General features: G+C 37.7%; 1 pseudogene; it reads left to right on the top strand.

Annotated features, from left to right (window-relative positions):
* The window catches only part of LOC130708337 (serine palmitoyltransferase 1-like), a 309,612-nt pseudogene that overhangs the window by 34,713 nt on the left and 248,286 nt on the right, over positions 1–26,613 (top strand).

Genomic DNA, 26,613 nt, shown 5'->3' with positions numbered 1-26,613 from the left:
TTTGTGTTTTTCAAGGAGTTGGTCCATTTCTTCTAAATCGTCAAATTTGTATGTGTAGCATTGTTTGTGATATTCCCGTACTATCCTTCTAATGTCTGCAGATCCCTGTTTCCTTCCTAACTGGTAATTTCTGTCTGCTCTCTTTTTTGTCATTTTTGCTAGAGATTTGTCAATTTTATTGATCTTTTCAAAGAATCAGCTCCTTGTTTCATAGATTTTTCTACGTTGTATTTTTGTTTTCATTTCTACTGATTTCTGGTATTATTTCCTGCCTTCTGCTCATTTGCAGTTTAGTTTGCTCTTTCTAGGTTCTTGAGGTGAGAACTTCAATTACTGATTTGAGACTTTTCCTCATTTCTAATGTATTAGTGCTATGAATTTCCCTGTCATCACTGCTATAGTTGTGTTCCACAAATTTTGATGCGTTTATTTTCATTTTCGTTTAGTTCATTTTTGTGTTTTATTTCTCTTTGACCCATGAGTTATGTAGAAGTGTGTTGTTTAGTTTCCAAGCATTTGGAAATTTTTAATTTGTTACAGTTTGTTTTATGGCTCATGATGTGGTCTATCTTGGAATATGTTCCATAGTCACTTAAAAAAGAATATTCTGGCAAATACAGAGAAAAGGCCACGTGAGGACACCAGTGAGAAGGTATCACTCCATGATAGGACACATGTGATTAATTTCCTTCTTTATACATTTCTGTTTTTCATATAATAGTATTCAATGATCAAATGTTACACTGATCATTATTTTTTAAAAGTCACTGATATGCAAATTAAAAACCAGAAAAAAACATACAAATTGTTCATTTGCCACTTCTATCCTTTAATCCAGTAAGAGAGAGCGCTAGTTTTGCATGTCAACTTCCTAAGGTATACTTATATAAAAGTTTTAGTGAGACAAAAAGCAATTTACATATGAAACTTTATTTACCTTTTGAGAGAAATTTTTTTTTGTCATTATCATTAAATAGAAAAAAAAATATTCTGCTGAATGGAGTGTTCTATAAACGACAATTAGATCTTCCTAGTTGATGCTGTTATTGAGTTCTTCTATATCCTTGCTGATTTTCTGTTTGGTAGTTCTGTCAGTTGTTGTAATTTGTCAGTTCCTTCTTTCACTTTTATCAGTTTTTGTGTCTTATCTTTTGTAGCTCTGTTATTTGGTGCACATTTAGGATAAGTTTTCCTGGTTAATTGAGTCTTTTTATCATTATATAACATCCTTCTCTGTCTCTGGTAATTTTCTTTGTTCCAAAGTTTACTTTATCAGATATTAACATAGGCACTCTGCTTTCCCTTTTGAATGTTTGCATATGTTTATTGTATGTAATATATATGTATACCCTTACTACCTATATTATTGTATATAACATACATACATATATATAGCATATAACTATATATATATACATATAACTACATGTGTGTGCTCATGTGCGCCCTCAGTGCGCCCTACACACACACATTCCCTTACTACCCATCTCATTACATTTGAAGTGAATTTCTTATAGGCAGCATGTTTAATCCACTCTGCCACTCTGTCTTTAAATTGTATATTTTAGCCATTTACATTTAATGTAATTATTGATATATGGGATCTTAATCTCCCAATTTTTATTTTTTGTTTCTTATTTGTTCTCTCTGTTTTTTGTTTTCTTTTTTCTTTTTCCTGCCTTTCTCAGGGTTAATTGAATGAGTTTTGGAGTTCCATTTTTATTTATCTTATTTATTTTATTTATTTGTTTTCAAGTGTTTCCCTTTGTATAGTTTTTTAGTCATTGCTGTAAGTATGATGTTGTATGTACGCATAAGTTATCACATTCTACTGGTGTTATTTTACCAGTTCAGTTATAGAATCCTTTATCTTCCTTTACATCCCCTTACTCTCCTTATTTATAATACAGTTGTTTTAAGTATTTCCTGTAAACACTTTGAGAACCACATCAGATAGTGTTATAATTTTTACTTTAACCATCCGCAATGACTTAGAAAACTCAAGAGGGGAAGAAGAGCCTAGTGTGTTTCTTCATACTTTTTACAGTATTCTTTCTTCCTTCCTGATAATCTAAGATTCTTTTATTTATTTATTTTTTCTATGTGGAGAGCTTTCTCTAGCCATTCCTTTAGGGGAAGTCAGCTTGGAACAGAGTCTCTTAGTTTTTTTTTCAACTGAGAATGTCTTCTCCCCCTCATTCCTAAAGGATATTTTTGCTAGTTTTGGATTCTTGGTTGCCAGGTCTTTTTTTTTCAGCATTTGAAATACATTGGGACACTTTTTTCTGGTGTTCGTGGTTTCTGATGAGAAATCTACTGTCACTCAAATTGCTTTTCTCTTACATGTAAGGTGTCATTTTTCTTGTGCTGATTTCAAGATTTTTTTCTTTGTCATTCGTTTTCAGAAGTTTGACTGTAATTGTTTTGGCATTTATTTGTTTGGGTTTACCTGCAAGAATTTTGCTCAGCTTCTTTAATCTATAGTTTTACGCCTCTTCTTTAATCTATAGGTTTTCAGCCATTATTTCTTTAAGTACCTTTTTAGTCCCACCCTCATTCTGTTCTTTAGAACTCTACAGACTTGAATGTTGCATATTTTACTGTAGTCTCACAGGTCCCTGAGACTGTTCTTTTCTTTCTAGTCTACTTTCTCTCTGCGATTTACATTGACTTGATTTCTACTGTTACATCTTTCAGCTCACTGATTCTTTCCTCTCTCCATTCTGCTGCTGAATTCATCCACTATGCTTTTTCTTTTGACTATTTTGCTTTTTAGTTCTAATATCCCCACAGGACTTTTCTTTGTATCTTCTTTTTCTCTGCTGCAGCTTCCTGTTTTTTCATTTGTTTCAAGCATGTTCATAATTACTCATGAAACATTTTTTTTTCACACTCTATTTTATTTTTACAAGAGATAAATAGACTGACACCAAGCATTGTACATGGATGACCACAACAAAATCAACAATGATTGCAATTACCAAACATGAAACACACTCATACTATGTCATAATATTGACATTCAGTCCCGTAATCCTCCACTGTAACAGCTCCTTTACTTTGCAGTGAAAATTGATTTGTATATTCTTTGCCTCTGAGTCCTTGTGGGATTTTTTTTTTTTAATTCAGACAGACAGAAAGTCACAAAAATTATACTCATCCTCATCAGTTCACTCAGTCCCATGTAATTAATTTTTTTTTCATCTTGATCTTTTTTTAGCACTTTTATGAGTTCATCAGTTTTTCCTTAGAGTTCTGAAAATGCTTATTCATTCAGTTCAGCAGTACAGTCAGTTACCAGAAACCTGTACTTGTCAGAGCCTTTTCCATGAATTTCTTGAAGATGAAACCCTTTTATAGGAACATATTTGCAAATTCATCAGAGTACACCCAGAACTGTCTGTAAATGACAAAAGACTTAAAAATGACCATGGTTAAAGATTTGATGAAAGTTCATAATAATGCAGTTGACAAGAAAATTAGTTATTTCTGAGATATACATTTTAAAGTAATAACTAGAATTATTATAACATTATACCAGAACATATAAGATTTTGAGAAGTTTCCTGTAATGTCTGAAACATTTATATTAACATATTTCCATACATATTTCCATACAAATACAAATATAAGATTTTTAGAAATTTCATGTAATGTCTGAAACATTTATATTAACATATTTCCATACATATTTCCATACAAATACAAATATAAGATTTTTAGAAATTTCATGTAATGTCTGAAACATTTATATTAACATATTTCCATACAAATAACCCAATGAAAGTTTAGTATTAGTTGTTTTGTTTGTTTTTTTATACTGCAGGTTCTTATTAGGCATCAGTTTTATACACATCAGTGTATACATGTCAATCCCAATCGCCCAATTCAGCACACCAGCATCCCACCTCACCGCAGTTTTCCCCCCTTGGTGTCCATATGTCCATTCTCTACATCTGTGTCTCAACTTCTGCCCTGCAAACTGGCTCATCTGTACCATTTTTCTAGGTTCCACATACATGCATTAATATACGATATTTGTTTTTCTCTTTCTGACTTACTTCACTCTGTATGACAGTCTCTAGATCCATCCACGTCTCAACAAATGACTCAATTTCGTTCCTTTTTATGGCTGAGTAATATTCCATTGTATATATGTACCACAACTTCTTTATCCATTCGTCTGTTGATGGGCATTTAGGTTGCTTCCATGACCTGGCTATTGTAAATAGTGCTGCAGTGAACATTCGGGTGCATGTGTCTGTTTGAATTACGGTTTTCTCTGGGTATATGCCCAGTAGTGGGATTGCTGGGTCATATGGTAATTCTATTTTTAGTTTTTTAAGGAACCTCCCTATTGTTCTCCATAGTGGCTGTATCAATTTACATTCCCACCAACAGTGCAAGAGGGTTCCCTTTTCTCCACACCCTCTCCAGCATTTGTTGTTTGTAGATTTTCTGATGATGCCCATTCTAACAGGAGTGAGGTGATACCTCATTGTAGTTTTGATTTGCATTTCTCTAATAATTAGTGATGTTGAGCATCTTTTCATGTGCTTCGTGGCCGTCTGTATGTCTTCTTTGGAGAAATGTCTATTTAGGTCTTCTGCCCATTTTTGGATTGGGGTGTTTGTTTCTTTGATATTGAGCTGCATGAGCTGTTTATATATTTTAGAGATTAATCCTTTGTCCGTTGATTCATTTGCAAATATTTTCTCCCATTCTGAGGGTTGTCTTTTCGTCTTGTTTATGGTTTCCTTTGCTGTGCAAAAGCTTTGAAGTTTCATTAGGTCCCACTTGTTTATTTTTGTTTTTATTTCCATTACTCTAGGAGATGGATCAAAAAAGATCTTGCTGTGATTTATGTCAAAGAGTGTTCTTCCTGTGTTTTTCTCTAAGAGTTTTATAGTGTCCGGTTTTACATATAGGTCTCTAATCCATTTTGAGTTTCTTTTTGTGTATGGTGTTAGGGAGTGTTCTAATTTCATTCTTTTACATGTAGCTGTCCAGTCTTCCCAGCACCACTTATTGAAGAGATTGTCTTTGCTCCATTGTATATCCTTGCCTCCTTTGTCATAGATTAGTTGACCATAGGTGTGTGGGTTAATCTCTGGGCTTTCTATCTTGTTCCATTGATCTATGTTTCTGTTTTTGTGCCAGTACCATATTGTCTTGATTACTGTAGCTTTGTAGTATAGTCTGAAGTCAGGGAGTCTGATTCCTCCAGCTCCATTTTTTTGCCTCAAGACTGCTTTGGCTATTCGGGGTCTTTTGTGTCTCCATACAAATTTTAAGATGATTTGTTCTAGCTCTGTAAAAAATGCCATTGGTAATTTGATAGGGATTGCATTGAATCTGTAGATTGCTTTGGGTAGTATACTCATTTTCACAATGTTGATTCTTCCAATCCAAGACCATGGTATATCTCTCCATCTGTTGGTATCATCTTTAATTTCTTTCATCAGTGTCTTATAGTTTTCTGCATACAGGTCTTTTGTCTCCTTAGGTAGGTTTATTCCTAGGTATTTTATTCTTTTTGTTGCAATGGTAAATGGGAGTGTTTCCATAATTTCTCTTTCAGATTTTTCATCATTAGTGTATAGGAATGCAAGAGATTTCTGTGCATTAATTTTGTATCCTGCAACTTTACCATATTCATTCATTAGCTCTAGCAGTTTTCTGGTGGCAGTTTTAGGATTCTCTATGTATAGTATCATGTCATCCGCAAACAGTGACAGTTTTACTTCTTCTTTTCCAATTTGTATTCCTTTTATTTCTTTTTCTTCTCTGATTGCCGTGGGTAGGACTTCCAGAACTATGTTGAATAATAGTGGTGAGAGTGGACATCCTTGTCTCTTTCCTGATCTTAGAGGAAATGCTTTCAGTTTTTCACCATTGAGAATGATGTTTGCTGTGGGTTTGTCATATATGGCCTTTATTATGTTGAGGTAGGTTCCCTCTATGCCCACTTTCTGGAGAGTTTTTATCATAAATGGGTGTTGACTTTTGTCAAAAGCTTTTTCTGCATCTATTGAGATGATCATATGTTTTTTATTCTTCAATTTGTTAATATGGTGTATCACATTGATTGATTTGCGTATATTGAAGAATCCTTGCATCCCTGGGATAAATCCCACTTGATCGTGGTGTATGATCCTTTTAATGTGTTGTTGGATTCTGTTTGCTAGTATTTTGTTGAGGATTTTTGCATCTATATTCATCAGTGATATTGGTCTGTAATTTTCTTTTTTGGTAGTGTCTTTGTCTGGTTTTGGTATCAGGGTGATGGTGGCCTCATAGAATGAGTTTGGGAGAGTTCCTTCCTCTGCAATTTTTGGAAGAGTTTGAGAAGGATGGGTGTTAGCTCTTCTCTAAATGTTTGATAGAATTCACCTGTGAAGCCATCTGGTCCTGGACTTTTGTTTGTTGGAAGATTTTTAATCACAGTTTCAATTTCATTACTTGTGATTGGTCTGTTCATATTTTCTGTTTCTTCCTGGTTCAGTCTTGGAAGGTTATACCTTTCTAAGAATTTGTCCATTTCTTCCAGGTTGTCCATTTTATTGGCATAAAGTTGCTTGTAGTAGTCTCGTAGGATGTTTTGTATTTCTGCGGTGTCTGTTGTAACTTCTCCTTTTTCATTTCTGATTTTATTGATTTGAGTCCTCTCCCTCTTTTTCTTGATGAGTCTGGCTAATGGCTTATCAATTTTGTTTATCTTCTCAAAGAACCAACTTTTAGTTTTATTGATCTTTGCTATTGTTTTCTTTGTTTCTATTTCATTTATTTCTGCTCTGATCTTTATGATTTCTTTCCTTCTGCTAACTTTTGGTTTTGTTTGTTCTTCTTTCTCTAGTTTCTTTAGGTGTAAGGTTAGATTGTTTACTTGAGATTTTTCTTGTTTCTTTAGGTAGGCTTGTATAGCTATAAACTTCCCTCTTAGAACCGCTTTTGCTGCATCCCATAGGTTTTGGGTCGTCGTGTTTTCATTGTCATTTGTCTCTAGGTATTTTTTTATTTCCTGTTTGATTTCTTCAGTGATCTCTTGGTTATTTAGTAACGTATTGTTTAGCCTCCATGTGTTTGTCTTTTTTATGTTTTTTTCCCTGTAATTCATTTCTAATCTCATAGCGTTGTGGTCAGAAAAGATGCTTGATATGATTTCAATTTTCTTAAATTTACTTAGGCTTGATTTGTGACCCAAGAGTGATCTATCCTGGAGAATGTTCCGTGTGCACTTGAGAAGAACGTGTAATCTGCCGTTTTTGGATGGAATATCCTATATATATCAATTAAATCTATCTGGTCTATTGTGTCATTTAAAGCTTGTGTTTCCTTATTTATTTTCATTTTGGATGATCTGTCCATTGGTGTAAGTGAGGTGTTAAAGTCCCCCACTATTATTGTGTTACTGTCGATTTCCTCTTTTATAGCTGTTAGCAGTTGCCTTATGTATTGAGGTGCTCCTATGTTGGGTGCATATATATTTATAATTGTTATATCTTCCTCTTGGACTGATCCCTGGATCATTATGTAGTGTCCTTCCTTGTCTCTTGTAACATTCTTTATTTTAAAGTCTATTTTATCTGATATGAGTATAGCTACTCCAGCTTTCTTTTGATTTCCATTTGCATGGAATATCTTTTTCCATCCCCTCACTTTCAGTCTGTATGTGTCCCTAGGTCTGAAGTGGGTCTCTTGTAGACAGCATATATATGGGTCTTGTTTTTGTATCCATTCAGCCAGTCTATGTCTTTTGGTTGGGGCATTTAATCCATTCACGTTTAAGGTAATTATCGATATGTATGTTCCTGTGACCATTTTCTTAATTGTTTTGGGTTTGTTTTTGTAGGTCCTTTTCTTCTCTTGTGTTTCCCACTTAGAGAAGTTCCTTTAGCATTTGTTGTAGAGCTGGTTTGGTGGTGCTGAATTCTCTTAGCTTTTGCTTGTCTGTAAAGCTTTTGATTTCTCCATCAAATCTAAATGAGATCCTTGCTGGGTAGAGTAATCTTGGTTGTAGGTTCTTCCCTTTCATCACTTTAAGTATATCATGCCACTCCCTTCTGGCTTGCAGAGTTTCTGCTGAGAAATCAGCTGTTAACCTTATGGGAGTTCCCTTGTATGTTATTTGTCGTTTTTCCCTTGCTGCTTTCAGTACTTTTTCTTTGTCTTTAATTTTTGCCACTTTGATTACTATGTGTCTCGGCGTGTTTCTCCTTGGGTTTATTCTGTATGGGACTCTCTGCGCTTCCTGGACTTGGGTGGCTATTTCCTTTCCCATGTTAGGGAAGTTTTTGACTATAATCTCTTCAAATATTTTCTCTGGTCCTTTCTCTCTCTCTTCTCCTTCTGGGACCCCTATAATGCGAATGTTGTTGCGTTTAATGTTGTCGCAGAGGTCTCTTAGGCTGTCTTCATTTCTTTTCATTCTTTTTTCTTTAGTCTGTTCCACAGCAGTGAATTCCACCATTCTGTCTTCCAGGTCACTTATCCGTTCTTCTGCCTCAGTTATTCTGCTATTGATTCCTTCTAGTGTATTTTTCATTTCAGTTATTGTATTGGTCATCTGTGTTTGTTTGTTCTTTAATTCTTCTAGGTCTTTGTTAATCATTTCTTGCATCTTCTCAATCTTTGCCTCCATTCTTATTCCGAGGTCCTGGATCATCTTCACTATCATTATTCTGAATTCTTTTTCTGGAAGGTTGCCTATCTCCACTTCATTTAGTTGTTTTTCTGGGGTTTTTTCTTGTTCCTTCATCTGGTACATAGCCCTCTGACTTTTCATCTTCTCTGTCTTTCTGTAACTGTGGTTTTTGGTCCACAGGCTGCAGGTTTGTAGTTTTTCTTGCTTCTGTTGTCTGCCCTCTGGTGGTTGAGGCTATCTAAGAGGCTTGATGGGAGGCTATGGTGGTGGGTAGAGCTGACTGTTGCTGTGGCGGTCAGAGCTCAGTAAAACCTTAATCCACTTGACTGTTGATGGGTGGGGCTGGGTTCCCTCCCTGTTGGTGTGGCAGTCAGAGCTCAGTAAAACCTTAATCCACTTGACTGTTGATGGGTGGGGCTGGGTTCCCTCCCTGTTGGTGTGGCAGTCAGAGCTCAGTAAAACCTTAATCCACTTGACTGTTGATGGGTGGGGCTGGGTTCCCTCCCTGTTGGTTGTTTTGCCTGAGGCAACCCAACACTGGAGCCTACCCGTGCTCTTTGGTGGGGTTAATGGCAGACTCTGGGAGGGCTCACGCCAAGGAGAACTTCCCAGGACCTCTGCTGCCAGTGTCCTTATCCCCACGGTGAAACAGAGCCACCACTTGCCCCTGCAGGAGACCCCCCCAACACCAGCAGGTACGTCTGGTTCAGTCTCCCCCAGGGTCACTGCTCCTTCCCCTGGGTCCCGATGCACACATTACTTTGTGTGTGCCCTCCAAGAGTGGGGTCTCTGTTTCCCCCAGTCCTGTCACAGTCCTGCAATCAATTCCCACTAGACTTCAAAGTCTGATTCTCTAGGAATTCCTCCTCCCGTTGCCGGACCCCCAGGTTGGGAAGCCTGACGTGGGGCTCAGAACCTTCACTCCAGTGGGTGGACTTCTGTGGTATAAGTGTTCGCCAGTCTGTGAGTCACCCACCCAGCAGTTATGGGATTTGATTGTACTCTGATTGCGCCCCTCCTACCGTCTCACTGTGGCTTCTCCTCTGTCCTTGGACGTGGGGTATCCTCCTTGGTGAAGTCCAGGGTCTTCCTGTCAATGATTGTCCAGCAGCCAGTTGTGATTCTGGTGCTCTCGCAAGAGGGAGTGAGAGCACGTCCTTCTACTCCGCCATCTTGGTTCACCCTCATGAAACATTTTTATCATGACTGTTTTAAAGTCATTATCAGATCATCCTGACAACTCTGTCATCTTAGTACTGGCATTTGTTAATTGTTTTTTTTCTTTTTTTTTTTCATTGTTTGATATTTTCTGGTTATTGGTATGACAAGTGAAACATGAACAGTTTCATATTATGCTGTTATAGTTTATGCTTTATTTAAACTTTCTGTTTGAATTGGCTTTCTCTGACAGTCTTCCAACAAGGGCAGGGGGGCACTGCTGCCTCATTACTGTCAGGTGGAAGTACAAGTCCAGGGTCCCCACGGGGCCTCCACTGACACTGAGGTGGGGTTATTTTCATTTCTTCTTGTTGTTGGTGAGAGTCCTACTCTTGTCTGAGCCTCCCCTAACACAGCCTAAGCATAGGCAGGGGAGAGTGTCTCTCCCTGCAGGAGATTGGAAGTTAGGTCTCTCCACATGGTCTTCACTAACACCACAGTGGGAGCCACTTGTTACTACCCAACGGAGATACAAGTTCTGGCTCCCTTCTCTGACAGCTCCCACAGGGGTATTGGGGAGCCTTGTTATGGCGTCGTGAAGGCTAGAGTCTGGGTCCCCCTCTCAGCCTTTGCTAGTGTGGAGGGGACAGGCCCAGGTTTTTCTGTGGTTTGGCTGCAGTAGAGACCTTTGCTGGGCTGCCCCCTTTCCTGTCCCTTTGGCTACAGAGAGCAGACTTTTGTCAGAGCTTTTCTGTCTCACCTGTTGGCATTTCCAGTTTGCCAGCTGCATCAGTTCCAAGTTAGGAAAATCCAGGAACTTGTTTCATGTCATTTCTCAGATCCCTCGCTGGTCTGCCTTTTCTCTCCATTTTTCAGCATCATCTTATGTTTGTCTTATACATGATGTCCAGGATTTTTGGTTATACCCAGTGAGAAAAATAGGGAAAATATGTCTATTTTCTCAGAAGCAGAAGTGTTGCATGTACTTTTAAATAATACACTTAATTTAAGAAATATATCCTGCCCCCCATTAACTCAATTTAGGAGATCTTACTGAAGATTAATCTGCATGACTCAGAGTTCTCCCCTGGGTTATGTGGAGTCAGTAACCCAGTATTCCTTTTGATGGCAAAGTAATGGCAGAGTGGTGGCCAGTCAAATCAGAGATGCCACTGATGGTGAGATGCACCAATATTTCATTTATTTTTCAGAAAGAGAAAAGTACTTTGAATAAACTAATATGCCATCTGTATAGTAAGATGCATGCTGATTTCTCAGAGGTCAAAATATGGCAAGAGTTTGCTTCGTGGAACAGAATCAGTATGGTAGTTATGTGGAAAGGTTTGCAGAGTGAAGTGCAAACGATAATATATTAATGTTCAAACATGTTTTATTTATTTGCCATGTTCAGTTTAACAAGTGGATGTTGGTCAGCTTACAAAAGCAAGCATTCCTTTTCTGAGAATGTTGACAAGACCCTTTAAACCCCAATTTGGTGGGTCTTTCTTCCTTGCAGAGATAAAGCTGCCTGCTTTGCTATTCAGAAGGGATTACAGGCATCACGTAGTGACATTAAGCTATTTAACCATAATGATATGGATGACCTGCAGCGACTATTGAAAGAACAAGAGATTGAAGATCAAAAGGTATGATTCTTTTGAAGAAAATTACACAGTTCTTTTGTACTTTCTAACCAGCTAAATTATAAATGAAATGGTAATTTGTCATGAAAACTTGCCTGTGGATCACATGTGGACATTAAATAAGGGTGTTTCTGCTTATTAAATGTACCTCAGATTAGAGAGTCAAGCCTGATAGTAATTGCCTCATCATTGCCATAATTATATATGGCAAATGTGGGGGAAGGTTATCTAGGCAGCTTTCTAAAAGGGAGAGAGAAAAACAGCATGCATTTTGGGGGTGGAGGGATGTACACTCAACTCTACAGAAGTAACAACAGAACTCATTAGGGCATTAACAAGATGTATCTAGTGAATTCAAAATAGGCTTATTCATATCAGAATAAATCATGTATCGATTCACCAGAAGAAACCATGGCGGCAGATCTTAATTAATGAATTTATGAACAAAGTGAAGACTCTTTCTCCCTACCCCAACCTCATCCCAGATCTCTGAGCAGCTGCTCCCTGTGGGAAGCAGCTGCCTCAAGCATGGTTTCCTTCTACGTTGCAACCTATTTACACTTCTTCTCAAGCACCTGTGTAGTCCCTTGGGACAGGGAGGGAATTAGGCAGGTGGAACTTGCTCCTTGTTGTTCTGATAGAGAGTGGAACAGAGGAAACGTGTTCAAAGCATCACTGTTAGAATTAGCATTTATTTGCCCCTGACAACATGAACAGAGAAGGTAGTTCTGTGGTCTGTGGTTCTGCAGCAGGAACCACTGTGTGTGAAGTGTACTGGGAACCTGGTCACCACATCCTTTGTCTCAAACACCACTTTCAAGTGGACTTTCCCAGTGTAACTCATCCGTTACTAGAGTAACTGATAAAAATGCTCATCACATCCTTAATTTTGTGTTAATTTCCATTTTTCCAGATATTTGAATTATTCCTTTTGGATTCTGTCATCTTTGTTTAGGTGATAGCCTAAGAGCAGCACTTCATGATTATACACATTCTTGTGATGAATATGCATAGACTTCTGCTATTTTATGCTAGGTGTGCTACAGACAGTGTTTTATAAGTATACAATGTAGAAGAATGTATAGGGAAAATCTTAAAATTGAGACCGTTCCACCAATGAATTCTTTCTACAGATTGTAAAAAGATGTCCCTTTTCTGATTCAGTAATAGAATGCTACCGTATTGAAAAACACTGCCTTAGAAAGTGTGACCAATGAACCAGTCTGCTGTAGAGTTATTTTGCCAAGTTAGCATTGTACAAATTTGGAAGACAACATATTCAAGTTCTGTGTGTGTGTTGTATAAGATTTATAATCTGTGGAACTTTTATTTTAATGAATAACAAGAAATAAAGTTATCTTAAAATTTATTTCCATTTTATAGTTTTTACCTTTTTACTAATTAATTTATACCACATATTCCTGCCAAGAGTAGGCTTTCTAAATTACTTTACATTTTGGTTTTTAGAAATAATTCTTTTTTAATTTTGTTTTCACAGAAATAATAAATGTTAAATTTTTAAATATTTTGTACTTAGATGCTTATATTTCCTTTGAAAGTAGGTTAAATAATCTGAGTTTGGATCAAACTCTTTTTGTCAGTTTCCCAACTAATGGAGTTCATATGTTTTTTCATTCCTTTTCTTATAGAGTTCTCTTATCCCGTATTAATCCTTCTTAAAAAAAAAAGATAATAGGTAAAAACAGCAGTTCATAGAAGAAATGCAGATAACTGAGCAAATAGAAAATAGTCTGACCTCACTAACAGTTACAGAAATTAGGGTAAGAGTTTTTGTCTGTCCAATTAGGGAAAACTTTTTATGGTAATAATCAGTTTCACACTGATGTACAAAGGGCCTTCCAAAAACTCTGAGGAGAGCTTCAGTTGGCACAGCCTTTCTAGAGGGTAAATGGGCAGGTATATTCTGGGATTCTTAAATATCTATACCCTCCGGAGTGCTATCTTTAGAAGAGAATCAGAAATGGTGTCAGAGATCGAAGGGTATTCACGTGATGTAAAAAAAAAAAATGAAGGAAACAACCTAAATCCAGCACTGTGGGAATAGTTAAATAATTTACGGTGTATCTGCAAGGTGGAATATTAAATCTCCATTAAAATTATGGTTTAAATAATATTAAATAATGTGAGAATGTTCACAACATAATATTTTAAAAACTCCGGTCCTAGAACGATTGCGGTAAAATCCTGATTTGAACAAGGTAATTTACAAAGATATTGTACTTACAAGAAAAAGTTACCAGTGTGTGGTGTAACGAGCTCATTTGTTAAATTCTTTTTTGTACTTTTCCATTTCCCAAGAATATTCCAAAAATAAAATATTCCTTCATTGAGTATTTTAAGATCATAAGAAAGATACTTTGTGTTTTAAAGGCAGGGAGAGGCGGGATGCCCCCAGGTCCTCAGCTGTGACCTCCCAGCAGACCCGCAGCCTCAGGTTTGACTTAGGGACGGAGTGAAGATGACCAAGAATGATGTAAACTTTCGCATGCTTCAGCCGACACTTTTTTCAGTATTACATACAGCTGTGGGTTCTAAAATACCCCTTAAAGAATAGCTCTGATATTTGAGTTTCTAGTTGTTCATTAGAAGCTTAGAGGCAAGAAACCTTTGAGTAGAAAGGTGGCGGCAAACTCTGTGGAATTTTTTCAGTGCAGTGTACCTGAAACATCTACAGATTCAGCAGTGGGAGTGGTTTATTAGTGATTTGACGTCAGTGGGGTGTGGGAAGGTGTGTGTTACTTGAAAGAGTCCCTCCACTGCACCACCCCCGAACATGACTGGGTGAGGGCATAGTCCAGTTTTACTTGAACCAGTAGTGAGGAGGCAGGAAGGAGAAGGGTTTCATCTGTTTTTTGGTAAGTAAGGGAGGTCAGGGTTTGTCTGTTTTTTAACTTTTTATTAGGAAAAATTCTGGCACATTCAAAGGAAACAGTAGTATAGTGAAGCCCCCTGTACCCTTCTCTCGGCTTTGTTTTCAATATTCTGCCACTCTTGTATCATCTGAACCTTCACCTAACTCCCCACTCAGTCTCTGTGATGATGATGATTATCATCATCATCATTAGAGTTCTTTTTATTTTAGGTAAAATTTACATTGAAATACATTAGTCCTAGTTATACAGTTTTGACCAGTGGTTATACCTGTGTAGCCCAGGTATCATGGCCCCCATCATGACATAAAACGTCCCCATCTCCCCCAGAAAGTTCCCTTGGGTCCCTTCCTAGTCATTCTGGGCTTGGAGGGTTTTGTTTGTGTTTTAGTATTCTCAGTGTCTAAACAGTTTGTGTTTGTGTGTGAGGCCTCCTAGTTGACTGTGTGACCTGAAAACATGTCTGAGAGAAGAAAGCACTGTTTTTCATCTCAAAATAACAGGATCTCAAACCTTGAGCTTGAAATTGATTTAGTCTATCTATTTGTTGATTTATCTTGGTGAATAAATCTTGTAGGGTGAAAGTGCTAGAGAGCATATAACAGATTTTGTATTTGGAGTTACTGAAATTTAAAACATCTATTTTTTTTTTCTTTTAAAGAATCCTCGCAAGGCTCGTGTAACTCGACGTTTCATTGTAGTCGAGGGGTTATATATGAATACTGGAACTATTTGCCCTCTTCCAGAATTGGTGAGCAACCATGTTTATTTATTATTTCAGTATTCAGACTATTTGGCAGTTATGCCTTTTGTTTGTGACCATTTTCAATGTATAATGTCTGCATTGCTTTGCTTAATAGGTATCATAAACACATTCTGATCATACTAGGGAAGTAGATTAACATTAAATGCCAACCCTGACCTTTAAAGAGTAATCAAGACTGAGTTTTATAAAACCAACTTTATTGAGGTATAATTGACACATAATAAAATATACTCACTTTAAGAGTACAGTTTGATAAGTTTTGGCAGATGTATACTCCCCTATCACCATCACCATAGTCAAGATATAAAACATTTCTGTCACCAGAAGTCCCTCATGCCCCTTTGTAATCAGTACCCCATTCCTGGCCGCAAGCCAAGTTGATCTGCTTTCTGTTCCTGTAGTTTTGCTTTTTGTAGAATTTCATATAAATGAAATCATATAATATGTATTTTGTAAAACTCAGCTTTTTAAAAGGGGATACAATACACTGTCTTTAGAAACCATGACTATTGAGATTTTTTTTTTTTAGGTGAAATTCACATAACATAAAACTAGCCATTTTAGAGTGTAGAGTTCAGTGGCATTTAGTACGTGCACAGCGTTGTACACTCATCAACTAGCTAGTTGTAAAACCTTTTTGTCACTCCCAAAGAAGACCCAGTACCCATTAAGCAATCACTTCGCATTTTTCCTTGCCCCTAGCCCCCACCAGTCTGCTTTCTGTCTATATGGATTTACCTATTCTGGATATTTCTGATAAATGGAATCATATAATATATGACTATGGCTTCACTCACTTATAATGTTTTCATTGTTTATCCAATTTGTGGCATCATTTATCAGTACTTCATTCCTTTTTTCTTCTTTTTTTTAAAATTTATTTATTTTTGACTGCGTTGGGTCTTCGTTGCTGTGCGCGGGCTTTCTCTAGTTTTGGCAAGCAGGGGCTACTCTTCGCTTCATTCCTTTTTAAAGCTAAGTAATATTCCATTGTGTGGGTGTATCACATTTTGGTTTTTTTGTTAACAGATATTTGGATTGCTTCACCTTTTGGCATTTGTGAATAGTGCTGCTGTGAACATTCATGTACAAGTATTTGTTTGAATCCCTGTTTTCAACTCTTTTATGTATGTGCCTAGCAATGTAATTGTTGGATCATGTGGTAATTCTATTTTTAACTTACTGAGGAACTGCCATACTGTTTTCCACAGTGGCTTGTACCATTTTACATTCCCACCAGCAATGGAGGAGGGTTTCAGTTTCTCCACATCCTTACCAATGTATACTTTTTTTTTTTTTTAATTTTTGCCATTCTAGTAGGTGTGAAGTATATTTGCATTTCTGATTTGCATTTCTTGAATGACTAATGATGTTGAGCCACTTTTCTTGTGTTGGCCATTTGTATATCTTTGGAGAAATGCCTCTAGAAGTCCTTTGCCCATTTTTAAACTGGGGTGTCTTTTTGTAAAGTTCTTTATGTATTCTGGGTACTAGACCCTTAATCAGGTATGTGATTTGCAAATATTTTCTCTCATTCTATAGGTTGTCTTTTCATTTCTTTGATAGTGTCCTTTGATGCACAAAAGTTTTTAATTTTGGCAAAGTCCAATTTATCTAGTTTTTTGTTGTTGCTTGTGCTTTTAGTGTCATATCTAAGAAATACATTGCCAAATCCAGGGTATGAAGATACACCCCTATGTTTTCTTCTGAGGTTTTTATAGTTTTAGCTCTTATTTTAGGTCCTTGATCCATTTTGACTTAATTTTTGTATATTCTGTGAGAGAGGGATTCAACTTCATTCTTTTGCATGTGGTTATCCATTTGTCCCTGTACCATTTGTTGAAGAAACTATTGTTTTCCCATTGAATGGTCTTGGCACCCTTGTTGAAATCAGTTGACTGTAGGTATATGGGTTTATTTCTGGACTCTCAGTTCTATTCCATTTGTCTATATGTCTAGCCTTATGCCAGTACCATGCTTAATTACTTAATTCATGTAGCTTTGTGGTAAACTTTGAAATCAAGACGTGAGTTCTCCATTTTTGTTCTTTTTCAAGATTGTTTTGGTTATTTGGCGTCCCTTGAAATTCCATTTGAATGTTAGGATCAGCTTTTCCATTTCTGTAAAAAATGGCATTGAGATTTTTTATAGGGATTGTAGATTAGGTGACCATAGGTGTGTGGGTTTATGTCTCTGGGCTTTCTATCCTGTTCCACTAATCTATATTTCTGTTTTTGTGCCAGCACCATACTGTCTTGATTACTGTAGCTTTGTAATATATTCTGAAGTTGGGGAGCTTGATTCCTCCAGCTCCGTTTTTTTTTTCTCAAGATTGCTTAGGCTATTCGGGGTCTTTTGTGTTTCCATACAAACTGTACAATTTTTTGTTCTAATTCTGTGAAAAATGCCATTGGTAATTTGATAGGGATTGCACTGTATCTGTAGATTGCTTTGGGTAGTAGAGTCATTTTCACAATATTGATTCTTCCAGTCCAAGAATGTCGTATGTCTCTCCATCTGTTTGTGTCATCTTTGATGTCTTTCATCAGTGTTTTATAGTTTTTGGAGTACAGGTCTTTTGCCTCCTTAGATAGGTTTATTCCTAGGTATTTTACTCTTTTTGGTGCAAAGGTAAATGGGATTGTTTCTTTACATTCTCTTTCTGATCTTTCATTGTTAGTGTAAAGGAATGTGAGAGGTTTCTGTGCATTAATTTTCTGTCCTGCAACTTTAGCAAATTCATTGATTAGCTCTAGTAGTTTTCTGGTAGCATCTTTAGGATTCTCTATGTATAGTGTCATGTCATCTGCAAACAGTGACAGTTTTACTTCTTCTTTTCCGATTTGGATTCTTTTTATTTCTTTTTCTTCTCTGATTGCCATGGGTAGGACTTGCAAAACTGTGTTGAATAATAGTGGTGAGAGTGGGCAGACTTGTCTTGTTCCTGATCTTAGAGGAAATGGTTTCAGTTTTTCACCATTGAGAATGATGTTGGCTGTGGGTTTGTCATATATGACCTTTATTATGTTGAGGTAGGTTCCCTCTGTGCCTACTTTCTGGAGAGTTTTTATTATAAATCGGTGTTGAATTTTGTCCAAAGCATTTTCTGCATCTATTGAGATGATCATATGGTTTTTATCTTTCAATTTGTTAATATGGTGTATCACATTGATTGATTTGCATATATTGAAGAATCCTTGCATTCCTGGGATAAACCCCACTTGATCTTGGTGTATGGACCTTTTAATGTGTGGTTGAATTCTGTTTGGTAGTATTTTGCTGAGGACTTTTGCATCTATGTTTATCAGTGATATTGGCCTGTAGTTTTCTTTTTTTGTGACATCTTTGTCTGGTTTTGGTATCAAGGTGATGGTGGCCTCGGAAAATGAGTTTGGGAGTGTTCCTCCCTTATTTTAGAAGAGTGTGTGGGCTTCCCTGGTGGCGCAGTGGTTGAGAATCTGCCTGCTAATGCAGGGGACACGGGTTCGAGCCCTGGTCTGGGAAGATCCCACATGCCGCGGAGCAGCTGGGCCCGTGAGCCACAATTGCTGAGCCTGCGCGTCTGGAGCCTGTGCCCCGCGACGGGAGGGGCCGCGATAGAGAAAGGCCCGCGCACCGCGATGAAGAGCGGTCCCCGCACCGCGATGAAGAGTGGCCCCCGCTTGCCGCAACTGGAGAAAGCCCTCGCACGAACCGAAGACCCAACACAGCCAAAAATAAATAAATAAATAAATAAATAAGAAAATCCTTTAAAAAAAATAATAATTAAGCAAGTGCTGTGATAGGGGAGTACAGTATTCTACAGGAGCACGTAGGAGGGACACAATCTAAACTGGTGAGTCTGGAAAGGCCAGCTAAAAAAGCGAGAAGCGTTTTTTTCTTTCAGCACTTAAAAAGTGTCATTCTAGTTTCTTCTGGTATCCATTGTTTCCAGTGAGAAATCAACCATTTTTATTGTTGTTCCCTCTGTCTTTTCTATTTGGCAGACATTAAGATTTTCTCATTATCTTTGGTTTTCAGCAATTTGACTGTGATGTGCTTACATGTGATTTTCTTTGTATATATTCTGCTGGGGATTTTCAGGACTTTTTGGATCTGAAGATTGCTATCTTTCATTAATTTTGGAAAATTTTTAGGCATTATATTTTCTAAAAGTTTTTTTAACCTATTTTCTCTTTTCTGGAGATCCAATTACATGTATATTAGACCTCTTGACTTTGTTCCACAAATCGTTGAGGCTCTGTTTTTTAAAAATCTTTTTTTCCTTCTCTACTTCAGTTTAGATAATTTATATTGATTGTATCTTCAGTTTCACCGATCTTTTACCCCTGGTTTGTCCAGGGATTTTTAGGCATTTCAGGTATTATATTCCTCTGTTCTATAATTTCAAGTATTTTTTTGAAATTTCCATTTCTTTGCTGGATTTCTCCTCTCTGCCAATTTGTTTATATTTTTTCACAGTCTTAAACTATTTATACAATTATTTATAATTATTCCAACATATGGCCTCTATGGGTCTGATTCTACTGAATGTTTTTTTTTTTTTGATTAAAGCTGTTATTTTCCTGCTTTTTTACAAGTCTTATTATTTTTTTATCTTTGCTGGACCTTATGAATGCTATGATACAGGGACTCTGGGTTATATTATGTATTTCTCTAGAGAGTGTTGTGTGCTTTGTTCTGACAGACAATTAACCTACTGATGGATCACTTTAGTTTTACTGAGGCTTGGAATTAGACTTTGTTAGGGCGGGCCTATTTTGGTTTTTCTTCTAGTCCTCATGCCCAAAGAATGGCCTTTCTGGGTCTCAACTGAATGCCTAGGGTTTTCACCAATGTCTCTCTACTCTGTCTGGTTCAGAAATCTAATGTCTTTCCAGCACTGTACTACCTATGAAATTTCTGTTCACTCTCAATGCTCTGCGTGAGTCTTGTGGAATCTTGCTCTGTCTGTGTGCAGTTTTGGATTTGGCCAGGAACTTCGAGGGAACAGCTGTGCAGATTTCTGGGACACCTTTCTTTGTGGCTCTTTCCTCTGTGTACTCTGCCTTGCAAATTCCAGACACATTAGAATCTGTTTCCTCTGCCTGGCAAAACTTCAACTCTCTGCTTGGGTTCCATTTTCCTACATAGCAGTTTTGGAGATTTCCGTTAGGCAGAGAAACAGCGGAATGTGGGACCCACCTTATATATTTATCTTCTTTTAGGAATGGCAGTCCTGTGCTGTCTACTAACTAATGCCTAAAAACAGTTATTTCATATGACTTGTCCATTTTTATATTTTTATGTCCATTTTATAATTATTGATGGTGGGAGGGTAATTCCAATAGCAGACAACTCTGTCATAACTGGAAAAGGCCATTGATACTGCATTTTGTGAGGAACTATAATAAGGTCACTGTTTCAGACATGGAGTTCAAGATAAGAGTTCAAGAATTGGGACTGGAGGAGTTCTCATGAGCCAGATCACAGACGCACTGACATGGTTAGAGATGCACCTCAGAAAAATCCCTAGGCTCTAGTGGTGAGGTAAACGATAAACGAGAGATCAGACTGGAGCCCAAGAGACCAACTAGGAGGTCATTGTAGAAATTGTGGATTAAAATTATGTACGGTAGAGACAGTTGGGATAGAGAGGAGACAAGTTGAGGGATATTGAGGAGATATAATTGACAAAACTTTGCTTTACAAAGCTTTGATTAGAAGTGGAAGCTCAGGGACCAGAGAATCAGGATTTCCTAGTTGAGCAAATGAGTGATGCCACTGATATTACTGAGATAATAAAACACGAGGTGGGACAGATTCAGATGGGCAGAGGAGGAAGGAATATGATAACTTAATTTTTTTCTTTTTTGTTGAGTTGTTGAAGTATTTGAAATAAAATCCCAAACATTATTTTCATTCCACCTCTACACACCTTAACATACATCTCTAAAAATATGGTCATTTTCTCATAAAACTATTACCACCTCTGAAGAAATTACCAATGATTCTTTTTTACCATCCAATAGTCCATATTAAAATATTGCTGATTATCATAAAGACATCTCTTTGACAGTGTATTTCTTGGAATCAGAATCCAAAAATGGTCCACACATGGCATGTTGTGGTTAACTCTTAAATATCTTCTAATCCTGAGTGGTTTTCCACACCATTGATTTGCTCTCCTGTAGGGTGTTCTACAATCTAGATCTGTCTGTTTCCTCGTGGTGCTTTCTAACTTCTTCCTCCATGTCCTGAATTTCCTACAACTGAAAATGAGCATTAACGGCTTCTAATAAGAGTAATTTCTTACTAGTTTTGTATGTCACACTGAACACATCAGAGCACACAATGTCTGGCCATCCCATTTGTGGTAAAGCTAAAATCAATGACTAGCTTCTGGCATTATCAGCCTGGTTCCTTGGACATGCTGAGCTTGTACTTCCAGTGCGAGAGTAAACAGAGTGAGAGAGAATAGGACATAGGCCAGAGGACCAAGAAACATAAATATTAGAGAGGTGGTCAGAGGGCAAGAAGCCCACAAAGGAAACTGAGAGGGAGAATTGTAGGAGGCAAGTATCGCTGAGCTTTCAAGTAAGACAGAGACTGAAACGTGTCTGTTGGTTTTAGGAATAATTGACGGTTAATGACTTGTAGTGAGAGCAGTTTTAATGGATGGGTTAAGACGCAAGTCAGATTGCCATGGACTGGGTGTCAGTAGGGCTGGGAAGTGGAGGATGTGAAACGTAAATGACACTTTCAAGAGTTGGCCACAGGAAAAAGGAAAGAGAGGCACAACATGAGTGTAGGAAGTGTTGTTAATTATATTGCTGTTGCTTTAATGGGGAGACATATTCATGTTGAGGTGAGTACTTAGGAGCCATAAGAGGTTATTATTAATAAAGTGGAAAGTTCCAAAAATGTTACTGGCTGGAAGTTCTTTCTGCTTTGTTCATTAATTTCACTCCCCAGATATACTTTTCTAATCTTACACCATATTCTTTTTGGGAGTTGACCTGGTTTAGGAGCCACAGATTTTGAAATGTTATGGAATTTCTTTAAAGAGCTGCTGTTAGATGTAGGTGTTAGAAAGATTTTTGTCAGATTTTACATACGTGTTGTACTATATAATTGGACCCATGTGCATCATTTATGTGCCATTTTAATTTATGTTAACCCTGTGTGTCAAAAAAAAGATTTTGATAATTACAATATTATTATGGGATTCTCTTTGGATTCCACTCTGAAGGTGTTTTTATAATGTATTTGGGCGTAGCAGATATAATTAATCATGAATACCATATGATTCCATTTATTTATTTATTTAACATCTTTATTGGAGTATAATTGCTTTACAATGGTGTGTTAGTTTCTGCTTTATAACAAAGTGAATCAGCTATACATATACATATATCCCCATATCTCCTCTCTCTTGCTTCTCCCTTCCACCCTCCCTATCCCACCCCTTTAGGAGGTCAAAAAGCACCGAGCTGATCTCCCTGTGCTATGTGCATGCTTCCCACTAGCTATCTATTTTACATTTGGTAGTGTATATATTTCCATGCCACTCTCTCACTTCGTCCCAGCTTATCCTTCCCCCTCCCCGTGTCCTCAAGTCCAGTCTCTACCTCTGTGTCTTTATTCCTGTCCTGCCCCTAGGTTCTTCAGAACCATTTTTTTTTTCTTTTTTAGATTCCATATATATGTGTTAGCATACGGTATTTCTTTTTCTCTTTCTGACTTACTTCACTCTGTATGACAGATCTAGGTCTATCCACCTCAATACAAAAAACTCAATGCCGTTTCTTTTTATGGCTGAGTAATATTCCATTGTATGTATGTGCCACATCTTCTTTATCCATTCATCTGTTGATGGACACTTAGGTTGCTTCCATGTCCTGGCTATTGTAAATAGAGCTGCAATGAACATTGTGGTACATGACTCTTGTTGAATTATGGTTTTCTCAGGGTATATGCCCAGTAGTGGGATTGCTGGGTCATATGGTAGTTCTGTTTTTAGTTTTTTAAGGAACCTCCATACTGTTCTCCACAGTGGCTGTATCAATTTACATTTCCACGAACAGTGCAACAGGGCACCCTTTTCTCCACACCCTCTCTAGCATTTATTGTTTGTAGATTTTTTTGATGATGGCCATTCTGACCGGTGTGAGGTGATACCTCACTGAAGTTTTGATTTGCATTTCTCTAATGATTAGTGATGTTGAGTATCCTTTCATGTGTTTGTTCGCAATTTGTATATCTTCTTTGGAGAAATGCCTATTTAGGTCTTCTGCCCATTTTTGGATTCAGTTGTTCGGTTTTTTTGATATTGAGCTGCATGAGCTGCTTGTAAATTGTGGAGATTAATCTTTTGTCAGTTGCTTCATTTGCAAATATTTTCTCTCATTCTGAGTGTTGTCTTTTCGTCTTGTTTATGTTTTCCTTTGCTGTGCAAAAGCTTTTAAGTTTCATTAGGTCCCATTTGGGTTTTTTTTGTCTTTATTTCCATTTCTCTAGTAGATGGGTCAAAAAGGATCTTGCTGTGATTTATGTCAAAGAGTGTTCCGCCTATGTTTTCCTCTAAGAGTTTTATAGTGTCTGGCCTTACATTTAGGTCTTTAATCCATTTTGAGTTTACTTTTGTGTATGGTGTTAGGGAGTATTCTAATTTCATTCTTTTACATGTAGCTGTCCAGTTTTCCCAGCACCACTTATTGAAGAGGCCATCTTTTCTCCATTGTATATTCTTGTCTCCTCAAGTTTCAGATTGAAGAACTTTTAACAACTTTTTTATAAACTCCTTCAGCTTTTGTTTGTCTGTGAAAATTCTGTCTCTCCAATTCTAAAGGACAAGTTTGCTGGATACAGTATTCTTGGCAGTTTTTTTTTCTTTGCACACTTTGAATATATCATTCCTATCCCTTATGGGCTGCAATATTTTTTGCTGAAAAATCTGTTAATCTTATGAGGATTCCCATGTATTAAACAAGTGGCTTTTCTGTTCTTGCTTTTACGATTCTGTCTTTATCTTCTGAAAATTTCATTATAGTGTGTCTATGTGTAGATCTCTTTGGATTAATCTTCTTTGGAAGTTTTTGGGCTTCCTCGATCTGGGTATCTCTTTCTTTCCCCACATTAGGGAAGTTTTTAGCACTATTTCTTTGAATATGCTTTCTGCCCTTTCTTTCCTTCTCTTTCTTGAAGACCTGTAACGCATATATTGATCCACTTACTGGTGTCCCTTATGTGATCTTCACATTTTTCTGTTCTTCTTTCTTTTTGCTCTTTTGATTAGATGACTTCCACTGCCTTGTCTGATTCTTTCTTCCATTTGGCCTAGTCTGCTTGTGAAGCCCTGTATTGAATTTTTCGGTTCATTTATTCTTGAAATCTATGATTTCTGTTTCGTACTTCTTAATATTTTCTGTCTCTTTGTTGAAACTCACACTTTGTTCATGCTTTATTCTCCTGACGTCAGTAAGCATCTTTATTACGATTATTTTGAACTCCCTGTTGGGTAATTCACTTATATCCACTTCGTTAAGGTCAGCTCCTAGAGATCTGTTTATTTGTTTGAAACATCCCCGTTTCTTTACTTTCTTTGACTCTCTGTGTTGGTTTTTGTATAAAACAGCCACTTTTCCCAGTTTTGACAGATTGGCCTTGTGTAGGATATGAACCTCCTTAATCAGCCTGGCCTGGTTGTTGAAATCATTGTCTTTGTTCTTAGTGACTTCCAGTAGTTGAGGGTGTTCCAAGACCCATCAGTGTCCTCAAAGATGTGGTTAATGCTCATATGCCTGTGTAGGCTTCTGGACAACTGCCAGTTGCCTGCTGCTTTAACTCCCTGATGCAGGTGAATTGGAAGCCCAATTATCAGGCAGGAGTTGGAAAAGTCAGAATATGACATATGCCGGGTAGCCCCTATGAAGAAGAATCCAGAGCTGGAAGAGTTTTTTCTTCCTCACTCTGTGCTGAGCCAAGGGAAATAGTTGCTCTGAATGCTTCTCTGTCCAAGTAAAACAGCCTTTGTTTTTAGTGGTCCCAGGGACTCATGAAGGCTGAGCCCTTTCAGCTCCCAGAGCTAGGTGAATTGGGGGCTAGTCCCTTAGGTGGCAGTTGAAAACTGGTGTGCTAGAGGTGTGGACAAGCTCCTTTCAGGAGAGAAGATAAAAATTTGGTCTTACTTGGAGCTGGGAGAGATAGCAGGGGACATGTCCACCAGGTTTACCAGGCTCACAAAAGGATCCCAGTGAGCTTCCACATGCTGACTAACTGGAAGCCAGAACCACAGGCAGCAGCTAGGAAAATATACAACTTCCTTCCAGGGAGAAACTGGGAGATGGGCATTATTTTGTCATCTCCCTCCATGCTGGGTCTGGGTGTATAGCTACAGGGAATCCTCATGCATCCATTTAAAAACTGCTTCTTTGTTTGCTATAGTACTGTGGTGCTCAGGAATGCAAGCCCAGTTGACTTTCAGAGGCAGGTTATTTTGGGGTCCATCCCTCAGGTGGCAGTTTTAAAAGTCAGGGTTCTAAATGTGTAGACAAGCTCCCTCCAGGGACATGCAGGAGATTTGGCTTTATTGTTGAAGGAAGCTGGGGGGAGAGAGCAGGGTAAGTACCCACTGGCTCTTTGGGGCTCTAGGCAGGATTCCAGTCAGCTGAAATGCAAGCTGATTAGAAGCTGGGCCCTCAGACAGTAGCTGGGAAAGTATGTAGTCCAACACCCTCCAGGAAGAAATTGGGAGATAAGCATTTGTGTGTGTTCCCTCTGCTCTGAGCTTGGGGAGATAGCCAGAGGGAGTGCTCAAGCACCTTGTAAAAACTGCTTATTTGTTTGCTCTAATACCATGGGACTTGTGAAGGGAAGCCCGTTTGGCTCTCAGAGCTAGATGATTTGGGGGCCCATCCCTCAGGCGGCAGCCTTAAAATTTGGGACATTAGAAATGTGGTGCAAACAGTGCGCTAATTGGGAAGAGGCTAGGAGTTGGTGGTTTCAGAAAGATTATAAGGCGCTGTTCTTGGGTGGGGTTTATAGCAAGAGTGTGTCTCATCCTTTCCTACACATTTCCTTGTGGGTATTTTCTCAGTTTCCCAATGTGTAGGAGTCACTAAAGTTAGTTTCTTGATATCTTTCAGAGGGAATTGATCTGTGTGTAGCTGTATATTCAGTGCATCCATGGAAGGAGGGAAATTCAGGAGTCTCTTCTGTGTCCATCTTGAGGTACCTGTTGATCTTTTCTAATAACCGACTCCTGGTTTCATTGACTTTCCATATTGTTTTTCTGTTTTGTTTATGTATGCTGTAATATTTATTCTTTTTCCCACCTGCTGGCCTTGGGTTAAGTTTTTTCTACTTCCTTAAGGAAGATGTTCGATTGTGGATATGAGATCTTTATTCTTTTTTAAATGTAAGCCTTTACAGGTATAAATTTCCCTCTCATCACTGCTTGTGCTCCATCCCGTAAGTTTTGGTATTTTGTATTTTTTTTCTTTGGTCTCAAGGTATTTTGTAGTTTCTCTT

The sequence above is a fragment of the Balaenoptera acutorostrata genome, chromosome 6, assembly GCF_949987535.1.
Source record: "Balaenoptera acutorostrata chromosome 6, mBalAcu1.1, whole genome shotgun sequence".
Taxonomy (NCBI): Eukaryota; Metazoa; Chordata; class Mammalia; order Artiodactyla; family Balaenopteridae; genus Balaenoptera; species Balaenoptera acutorostrata.
Note: the sequence above shows the minus strand (reverse complement) of the source record. Positions and strands in the feature narration are given on the sequence as shown.